Source organism: Lygodium microphyllum, chromosome 2, assembly GCF_053477565.2.
Source record: "Lygodium microphyllum isolate KBCC chromosome 2, Lygodium_microphyllum_v1.1.10, whole genome shotgun sequence".
Taxonomy (NCBI): Eukaryota; Viridiplantae; Streptophyta; class Polypodiopsida; order Schizaeales; family Lygodiaceae; genus Lygodium; species Lygodium microphyllum.
Genome location: NC_141136.1, coordinates 81425380 through 81436862, shown reverse-complemented (window position 1 = coordinate 81436862; position 11483 = coordinate 81425380).

Sequence of the window (11483 nt, the reverse complement as noted above, 5' to 3'; positions counted from 1 at the left end):
TGCCTTTCAAGAGGCTCTCCCTATGGTGTTAAACCTTGAGCAAGAACAATCCTATGAACTTCTAGTCCTCATACTCCTTGATGCTACATAATGGCCCAAAACCCTCTTAAAACTGGTAGTGATATGTCCCTTTGATCTCATATTAGATAGTGCAATGACATATGAAATATTCCGTTGACTTTATCTCACATATTGGTAGATCCAATCCTTTAAAATGATACTCTCATATCACCCCTATCTTAGTCCATAGCTCAAGAAGTACGAATCTAATCGGTGGTGCATTGAAGACTATGTGAGAGGTGTGTTCAGAGATGATGGTGGCACCCGTCTCGGAGGGGGGTAATGTTAACCCCAAGTCAAGATAGCAGAAAATGGCAGAAAATGAAGGAAAAAGCGGAAAAACATGGAAGAAGAGCAAAGATACGTAGGCGACCTCTAGAAGATAAGCCGAGACCAAAGGTGCAATTTTAAATGAAAGGCACCTCAAAAAACTTGGAAAACTCTTGGAAAAGAGCGCCAGGCTCCCTCCTGTGCCAATTGTAAAATATTAGATGGGCATAGGCTAGAGGCATAAGGCTAGAATAGGGAAATGAAAAAAGGACCTTGCCACAATGGCTGGTCATGTAAAAAAGGGGATGGGTGCCCATGGGATTTTAGGGCTTGTATATAAAGTTCAAAAAGTGAATGGAAGCTCATTCTTTGGTGTGTGGCTAACAAGAGCTCTCTTCTTCTCTTCTTCTCTTCTTCTTGCTTGTGTGTGCTCTTGAGAGAGGGAGTATGAGTGTGAGGGAGTGAGTGTGTGGGAGTGAGGGATCAAGAGGGTGAAGCTCTTTACCATCTCCTCTTCTCTTCTTCTCTTCTCTTCTCTTCTCTTTTCTCGCGCGCACGGCTATGGAGGATGGAGCTTGGAGATGGAGGAGGCTTGAGGATGCTTGAGCTAGCATCAAGAATCGTGGAGCTACCGAGGTGTGCGAGGGAGGAGGCTACTCACATCGGCATCAAGGTAAGCTCACTACACTCGTAGGATCGACGGTGCGTCGGCTAGGTGAGGGATAGCCATTAGAGCTCGCTTGAAACACTTGAAGCAATAAGCGGTTCGTGGGTCTTGGTGGTTGAGCGTGAGCTCCCACTACAACAAGGGTCATCCAATTCCTCTCAATGTCCAATTTGGGGTGCCAATGGCACAAATAGAATACTAAATTGCTAACACTAGAAGGGTTACTATTGATAATGACCTTAAAACAACTTAGTCTTTTTTAGCTCCTTTATGATTGCTTTACTAAAATTGGCAATTTGCCTTCTTTCCTACCGGCCTTCATTTTGGTAATTTTACTTGGTCGTGCTTTGAGTGTGCTAGTGTTAACTCATTGGTGATCTAGAATTTGGTTCCCTTGAAATATTTTGATTGCTTTAATGCTTGAAATTTATCTCATCTCTCCCCAACCCCAAAGTTTCTCAATTATTTCCCTGCTTGATAATACTCCAAGGTATAACCCCATTGAATCCTTGCTTTTCCAACAATGGTTTTATTTTGATCTATAGGCTAGATGACTTTGAACATGCTTATTCTAGTTTCTCTTGTTTTTCTTCATGCCAAGGCTCAAGGAGACCAATCACAATATGCAATCTTCTTTTGCAATTATGTAGCTTTATTAACTGTTGAAAAGAGTGTGCCTATCATACCTTATTTATGTACCTTCTTTCTTATTTAGATTTTATTTGATACATGCTCTTGAACTCTTGTTGTCATTTCCTTGACTTCATCTTCAATCTTCCTATTGCCTTCAACCACCTCCATCACCAAGTTTTCCTCTAGCTTAGCCAAGAAAAGGCATACTTTGGATTATAGTAAGGTGATAAAAATGACAAAAGAGTCTTCACCAACCTTATTTTTAGGTGGAAATATCATTTTTTTAAAGATTAAGTAGGACTACAGTTTGCAATAGAAAAAGGCTATTAGCAACCATGATATAATGGGCATTAATAATAAAGACCCACCCATCCTACAATATAATGATTCTAAATTATAATATATTTTTAAATAATTAATTTTATAGTTGTTTTGATATCTAGGACAAAATTTTATTGAGTTTTAGAGGAAAATTTTGCATTGTGGATTAAAACAACAAGTGACTTAATTAGGACTTTTATGATTGATACCCATTGCATAAAATGAGCTAACGTGAGTAAAGCTAGCATTTATTGGTTTATTGGATATTAGCTGGACTTGAATGATAGATATTGGCATGGAAATTCAAACATGCATGATTGTACATTGTTTCTATTTATTGGAATGATGCATGCTTGACTCTGTGTAAAATTAGAGGATTAGAGGATTTTTGGATGCAAATAGATATGTGCCACTAGGGAAGTGGAATCTAGGGTTTGAGCTAACACACCTAGATAACTGAAACCACTAGGCTATGACCCCATTGGAAGGATTAGAGGATCCTTGCTATGAGCATGTAGGCAATGCATGATCCTCACTTTGAATTTGAATTTGGTCTTTATTGTAATGGTTGGGTTTATAAGTGTTACGTATCCACACAAGCAATTATATTGTATATCATTGCATTTTTGCACATTGGATATTTGTGTAAGTGTATTTTCCATATTTTCAAAAGCTCTTTATGGTTAAGTTTATGCTTTTTGGGGCATAGATCATTTAGACTCTCCTTTAAAGGAAGGTGAAAATTTATGTGCAAAAGAAGTGTAAAATTTATGTCAAAATAGTGGTGTAAAGTTGAGAAACTCTTAAAAAGTGGGAAAAGAGAATAAGTAGGTCAAAGTAGAGTGCATAACTTTGTGGCATTACTTATGTTGAGATGGCAAGCTCAACACATGCGGACATTGATGATGGACCGCCTAGCTAGATGGGTCTGCACGTCTACACTTAGCACGTTGGTGGTCATTATGATATCACATGGTCACTGACTTATCACTTATTATATTTAGTTTGTTACACCTACCTCAGCTGGCAAAGACATAGTGCAAGTCGATTAGTGTAGTCGGTTATGCATTGTTTAACTTAGTAGGCTACTTTCCTTTATGTTGTATCTTATCTATACTTTGTGTACATTGTATAGTATGTGGAAGAAGAAGAAAAAATCATCAAGTGTGTTGTATCTTATCTATACTTTGTGTACATTGTATAGTGTGTGGAAGAAGAAGAAAAAATCATCAAGAAAACGTTTTGGCCTCCATCTCTCTTCTTGTGTTCTTGAGTGAGCTTCCTCTTGTGTACACAGTGTGTGTTTGGCACAGCACCTCAAGCAAGTCCCCCCACCACACGATTCTTGACATGGTATCAAAGCTGCACCACTGAGAGAGGCTGATTTTGAAGGCTGAAGTGAAGGAGAAGAAGCAAGGTTGGAGCAAGCAAGCAACGGGTAAGAAGCTCTTCCATTCTTCCACTCTCTCTCTTGGATAGTGCCTGTGGAGGCACCGGAAGCAGGGTCGAGCAAAAATCTCAGATTGCTGTGAGATTTGGTGTGTGAGCAGAGTACTGTATATTCTACAGATTAGCCCATAAGGGCTGTCCCGCAGTTATTTTGGGCATCTGAGGCCGTTTCAAGCCCCGTTTTAGAGCCGCAAGGTTGCGGACAGTAGTTTCAGGATATAGTGTGATTTCAGCTATTTTTGACCGAAAGTGGGTGCACATGTTACAAATTTCGAATCTGTAATTTTTGAGGTGTTTGCAGGAAGCAAACATAAGGTTTATCTGCAAGCAGTTTGCAGATTACATGTACTATTGAGCAATCAGTGAAAAAGTTGCTTGGTGTATTGCTATGCACATGTTGTGAAAGATTGTAGAAGACTAGCTTGTTGTGTTGTATCCTTGTTTGTGATAATGGCAAAGAACAGTGGAAATCCCATTATTGAGAAGCTTGACAAGAACAACTACCCTTCATGGAAGTTCCATGTGACGAACTTCCTCATTGGAAAGGGCCTTTATGAGTTTGTTTCAGGTGAAGAAAAGGAGCCAGAGCTGGGTATCCCTCCGATTGTAGATGAGTTAAAAGCATGGAAAGAATGGAATGTGAAAGATAAAAAGGTGATGTGCTGGTTATATGCAGTCATTGATAATACGATGTTGGGACATATCAAGAATGCATAAATTTCACATGTAACTTGGATAATTTTTGAGAACATGTTTTCAATAAATACAAAGGCACGAAAGATTCAACTCAAGCAAAAGTTGAATGCCGTGAAGAAAGGAAAAATGTCTGTCAATGAGTATGTGTTGAAGATGAGGAGCATTGCAGATGCTTTAGCAGCGATTGATGCAATGCCGCATGATGATGATTTGGTTTCATCCACTCTGAGTGGCCTTAACAATGAGAAGGCATGGAAATCATTTATTACTTCAGTATATATACGGAAGCCATTTCCAAATTTTGATGAGCTAATCTCTCTCATGATTATTGAAGAGATCAATATGCAGGGTGATTCGTCTGAAAGAAATGGTAAACAGGTCCAAGAATTTTACTCGAGTTCAAGAAGAGGACGTGATAGATCCTCTTCGAGAAGCCGTGGTTCCTTTCCGTATCTGTAAGTTGTCTACTAGCAAATCTCATAGGATAGTTTAAGTTGTGTTCACTAGGCTGGCACCAGGCTAGCACAACACAGCTCCTACAACAAATTTAAAAGCGTCAATGTGAACATGAAAAGTAATTGTCCAGTCTGGGGCTTGTAGAACACTTCATATGCACGTTGGCATTCCTCGGTCCACTCAAATATAATCAACAACTTGTATAGGGATCTAGCTATCAATGCATAGTTCACACAAACTATTGATAATACCCTGTATGGCCTAGGAAGCACTGAACTCCCTTGTAATCAGTTGGTGTAGTGGAAGATCAACAATAACCTTGACTTTCGAGAAGACACTAGCAATGTTGTTCTTTGACACCACATGCCCTAGGATGCATCCATGATGTACCCAAAACTGGCACTTTAAGGGGTTCAACAAGAAATGATATAATCGGCACCGTTCAAAGACAGCTCAGAGTTTGTCTAAGTGTTCCTTCCAAGTAGAGTGAACACATAGATCGTTGATGAAAACCTCTAACTCATTCCTAAGCATATCCTTGAATATAGCACACATGAGCCTCCAAAAGGTAGCTGGTGCATTAGTCAACCTGAAAGGCATGACTACGTAGGCAAAGACTCCCCACTTAGTGGCAAAGGTGGTCTTATGCCTATCGTCAAGGTGCACTTGCACCTGATTGTACCCCCAGAAGCTGTCTAGGAAATTGTAGGCCTCTTTACCAGCCACTCTCTCAAGCATATGCTTGTTGTATGGCATTGAATAATTATCTCTCTTCCCAGCAGAGTTTACCTTTTTGTAGTTGATGCACACTCTGATCTTCCCGTTCTTCTTTAGTACAATGACTATGGGTGAAACCCAGTCCATGTGATGAATCTCATTGATGAATCTTGTATGAGTCATCATTTGGCTGGTATTTATCTACCTACTTCACAACAATGGGGATTTTCAATTGGCTCTTGGAGCCCCGGTTAACTCCTAGTCCTGCAAGTAGTGACATTGCTTGTGCTGCAACACTCTACTTAGCTGCCATGTTATCTAGCAAATTCTTTGTCAGAAGCTTGCTAAACGTGAGGTCTCCTTCTAGTGCTCTCTCTCCCTGTGCATTTGGTCCTATCCGATTTCTGCTTGCTAGGGCCAGCACTCGCTAGATCTCTCATATTTCCATGTTCTGGCATAAACTCCTAGTTTGTTGATCTTTGTTATAAGCCACTATGCCTTGTAAAGCCTTGCATGCTAGCTAGCTTTCCTCTTCGAGATATGCAATGATAGCCTCCATAGGTCTGTCATGGTGGTCTAGCCAAGTTTGAGCGTCAAATTCATTCACCATTTGTTGGATCTTCTCTAGGAAACCTCTCAGATCAAGCTCCTTGTTGCCTTTGCGTTCTGGGCCAGTCTCTGTCATATTTGCGGTCTCATGCTCCACCAAGCTATCGATGAGATTGATTAGTTCAGGTAGATCCACTTCTCCGATGGCGTTGTCATACCACCACGTGGACACATTGTGAAAAACTCTGGAGTGCACCATCATCTGACTTTATTATTAATCTAGAGAGTCAATGTGATCTGAGTCATTAATGCTAGTATCCGTGGCATAGAAGGTCCAAAAATACTAGGATTTTGGACATTTTTTATATTTTTTATATTTTTATTGTAAATATCCTAAAAATCTAGAAAAACTTCTAGATTAGGGTGGCATGCAAAAAGAAAGTTGTTTTTTTAGTCAATTTTGGGATTTTTCATAAAAAAGAAAAGATGGGTGAAATCACGCGTGTCGTGATAGCAGTTGACAGGTAGCAAACAACACTTTGAAATGGAAGAAGAAGAAGAAGGAGTGAACTGGGAGATTCTTGACCATGTGTCCTAGCAAGTGTTTTGGGGTTTGCCCCCCTATCAAAGCCAACAGAGCCATCAGATTTGGGTTCCGAGCAGTAGAGAGAGGAAGTTGTTGTTTGATATATGTTTTTGGTCTACGAGCGAGCTCCAGGAGATCTAATGCTTGGAGATTTCTTAGTAGTGCTAGACAAGGGATTTCAGGTTCTATCAATGCAAATTGATTTGATTCATTGTGCATTGTTTTTACCTTGTTTACCTCTTGTCTATTCTTTTTCTTCTCTTTTGTCTCCTATCTCTACTTCCTTCTATCTTTGATCCCTAGTGGATACGACTAAAACCCCTCTGACATTGGTGAACTCGATGTGAAAGGTCATCAAAAGAAAAGACAAGATGGGGGAAACCCTTGAACACAATTTCTAGTGATGTTTTGCAACAGCCAGTGTAGAATATGAATATGCTTATGTAGGTACAACAACAACAACAGGTTATGCAGGCTTTTGCTCAAATAGAAACTGTTGTGATGAATGCTTTGCAAGCAGTTGAGTGTGAGATGAAGTTGTTCAATGGTAGGAATGTAACTGCATATGTACATACCTATGCTCAAAAGATGGAATATTTTGGGATGGGTCAACTTACATGGAGCCAATATTTTGTTCGGATCACTATACATGAACTGAAAGCGCGAATTACTAAATTGTACATGCAGGATGTTGATTGGGTAGTTTTCAAGAAGACACTCAGGGAAGAATTTTACATTGAAGACACCAGTTTGATTACACGTAGTTCTCTTTCAGGTGTAGAGCAAGCAAGCTTGCGGTAAGAGGTGACTAGTCATCTAAGAATAGCTTGCTCCTTTGAGATTTCTCCATTAGCGATTAGCTCGGCCGCAATTTTGGAAAATTTGATGGTCATAAACTCATAGTCTTCCCAAGTGCATGGCAACGCGTGAACATCAGAAGCAAGGGGTTTGTCAAGAAGTCCTAGGTCAAGCCTCTCATAGCTCCTAGCGAATGTATTGAAGGTGTCATCCAACTCCTTGATGCATGCTACTATGTCATTCCTCAAGGTCTCAGCGAGATCCTTGGCCGCTGAAAGGAAAGATCATCTTTCATACAAAGGCTTAAGACCTGTTGGTGGTGATGGCACAATTGGGCTAGACAGTGGTGACTCCATTGCTGGCATCACAAATGGGACTTTGCACTTTGGAGCATTTGGAGATGCTGCAATGGGGTTTCGTGGCATAGGAGGCGTGCTGCATTCTATTCAAGTCGGCATGGGGGTGCGCAACTCCTCTGACCTGGATGGTGCTGGGGCATCCAGCTTGGGACAATGAATGTGTTGGGGGTTCTTAATCATCACTGGTGCTAGTTCGGCGTTCTTTGCGACTTGTGCTTTGTATGTGCCAGCCTGTCCAGCTGAAGTGGGGTTGCTCAGAGTTGAGCTCCTTGAGTGTCCACCCTTAGGCACCCATATCCAGGGGTTGCCCTCATAGTATCCTTGTGCTCACAAGAGATCTTTTGATAACCATCATGGCATGGCAGTGTGTCTATGTCGATAGCATCTCGGCTGCCTCTTAGGCTATGGTTGATAGTTTTTGCATTCAGAAGCATGTTTCTACGATCTACCAGGAGGTGGCCCTCGCCGTTTTGGCACCCATATGCGTGTGGGCTCTTTGTCCATGTGAATGGCTTGGGTGGGTTTGATTCTGCTAGTTGGAGTGCAGGGTGAGATATCCATGCCCTTCTCCTTAGGCTTGGTCATGGGGGTCTCTATCGGTGGCTCTGCAGTTGTAGGAGGTGTAAGATGGCCCTTTGCTGAAAGCAGTTACTATGTGCACATTGCCTACAACAAGATGGATGCGATCTAGGTTGTAGTCCACATTGCAGTTTGTCTGCTTTTTGAAAGTGCAGCCTAGTAGTGATTTATCACTGGCCCCCTTAGTGTTTGGTAACACATCAAAGACGACTGGGATGCTTTCAGACTCGACGGAGACAACCACCTGGCATTTTCCTAAGAGAGAGTAAGTGTTTCCCCCAAATGGGCTAAGTTTCGCATTTGTGGGCTGTAATTTAGGCTGACCAATGCGTGTCCAATGGTCATGCATCAAGATATTACGGTCGGCACCTTCATGGATCAGGGCATCAAAAGAACACATCCGTTCTGCGGTGACCGTGATTCGTAGATAGGCGGGTGCTACTGCTTCTTCATCTTGATCTATTAGTTCGGTAATTGTGGCCACGTAGACGTTGACAGGAGCTTCATGCATAGGTGGCTCGTGCAATGGATGGGAAGGAGGATAGTACTTTTTCATGCGACTGCCATTGAAGAAGCCTATTCCTTCCCCTTCGAGCGTCTCCAACTCGACGTTGCCCATTCTACTGATTGCACGCACTCGGAAAGGTCCCAGTCCTCGAAATTTCATTAATAAAGTGTGTGTCTTGATCACTCACTAGTTCGATTGGACAACCAAACCGTGAAAAGACATGCTCCCACAGGAACATTGCAGTGGTTCTAGCATCATTCTTTCTAGTGGCTCTTGCCTCCGCCCACTTTGTCAGGTAATCCATTGCCACAATGATGTAGCGTGCCTGGGAGTATTGCGCCGTAGGACTGATAGGTCCAATGAAGTCAATGCCCCATTTTTCGAAGGGTTGTCGAGCTATTACTACGGGGGTCAACTCCATCTTATCTTTGTGCATGGGCACCTTAGTCCTCTGGCACTCATCGCAGTGTTTGAAAAACTTAGCAGTATCACGGAATAGGATGGGCCACCATAGTTGGGATTGTAACACCTTACGAGCGGTCGTATCCCTACTAAAGTGCCCGCTAGCTATCCCGCCATGCGCCTCTCTCAATACGTTATGCATCTCGTGCTCGCACACACATTTACGCAACAAATCATCCTGTCCCAACCTATAGAGTTGGCCAGTGATCAATTAGTATGGTTGGATTTTTAAGATAAGTATCCTTAGCCTGGCTTTCTCAATAGGTCTCTCAGGCAAACCGTTCTCTAGCACTTGGACTACATCATTGGCCCAATATGGCATCAAATCAGCCCTAAACAAGTCTCCTTCGCTAGACAGGCCAAAGAGATGAGCGTCCGGTAAGTCGTCAGGTATGCCTTGTCCAGCAGCTTCTCCTGTAGGTATGCAGGACATGTGATCCACCATGTAGTGCTGCTTTTCCTTACGTACAACCACAGAGAAGTCAAACTCCAATAGGAGAAGTAACCATCTCGCTATGCGACCTGTAGCACACGGCTTGTTCACAAGATACAGCAAGGCTTGATGGTTAATGAAAAAGACGAAGGGTGTGGCCAACAAATAATGCCTAAATTTCTTTACAGCAAACACCATGGCTAGCCCTTCCCTTTCTATAGTGGAATAGTTCATCTCCGTTTCGGTGAGCTGCCTGCTGGCAAAGCTCACAGGATAATCAAGATTATGTTCACCAAGCTGGCATAGAACAACTCCGATAGCAAACTTAGAGGCATCTATGTGTACATGGAATGTTATACTCCAGTCTAGGGCTCATAAGATTGGTGCAGTGGTGAGAGCCTTCTTTTACCGTTCATATGCACGCTGGCATTCCTCAGTCCACTCAAATACGATGAGTAGCTTGTACAATGGTCTAGCAATCAGTGTGTAGTTCAGTACAAAGCGTCAGTAGTATCCCGTATGGCCTAAGAAACACTGAACGCCCTTGTAGTTAATGGGTGGTGGTAGGTTGACAATGACCCTGACTTTTGAGAAGTCGATGGCAATGCCATTCCTTGACACTATGTGCCCTAGGATGCATTCGTGCTTCACCCAGAACTGGCACTTCAAGGGGTTCAATGAGAGTTTGTATAACCGACATCATTCAAAGACAGCTCTCAACCTCTCTAAGTGTTCGGCCCAATTAGAGTGTATGCACAAGTCGTCTACGAACACCTCTAACTCGCATCGTAGCATATCCTTGAAGATGGTGCATATTAATCATTGGAAGGTTGCAAGTGCATTCATTAGCCCAAAGGGCATAACGATGTAGGCAAATACACCCTAATCCATGGCGAAGGCAGTCTTGTGCCTATCGCCAGGGTGCACTTGCACTTGATTATAGCCAGAGAAACCATCCAGGAAGCTGTAAGCTTCTTTGCCTGCCACCCTCTCCAGCATGTGCTCGGTATACGGTAAGGGGTAGTTATCCCTCTTCGTAGCGGCATTAACCTTCTTGTAATTCACACACACCCGAATTTTACCATTCCTTTTCATAACGATCACTATGGGCGATACCCAATCCGTGTGCTCAATCTCATATATAAATCCCGCCTTCATGAGCTTATCGATTTCTTCTTTCACTACATGGGCGTGTTTGGGATTCATAGGGTAAGGTCGCTGCTTCATTGGCACCGCATCTGGAACCATTGGAATATTATGGGTCACAACCCTAGGATCGACTCCTCTAATTTCCTCCAAGGACTAGGCAAACACATCGACATACTCTCGCAGGAGAGCAACCAGTCTAGCCTTCTCATCCTTGGTCAGGTCATCAGCGATGAACACAGGTCGAGGCTTCTTGCCTTCCCCTGCCAGGTCAACTTCCTTGACCCTGGCGGGTCCCTCAATTGGTTCACTGGCTTGCCCTTGTCTCTTTGCTCCTAGCAAAACCACCACTCTATCACCCTTCTTAAACTTTGTGAAGCGTTTGGGAAGGTCCTGCGGCTTCTTTTGCCTCTCTGCTTCTGAGTCTTTAGTTTGCTTCCTAGCCTCCTCCCTTAACCGTCTGTGCCTTAGGTGGACTGGCAAGTCCCCTTTGGTGCGTCTGACCTTAGAGGATTGGGGTATTTCAGGATCACTTTCTATACTGACTTCAGACTCCAAGTTAAACTCACATCCCTTGCTTGAGGAAGGATTTTCGCCAGGGGGTCATAGTTCAGTAGGTGAATCCGTCTTCAGTACTGAAGCTACCAATGACTGCGCCACCCCTACCTGCTCGTAATCCATGGCTCCGATGTGCTCCAGCCAGGTCCTATTGCACTCCATCAGCATGACTCCTTTTTCATTCCAGCCTGCCCTTTCCCTTCTAGGCCTATAGTCTGCCTTGATCTGTTCTATTT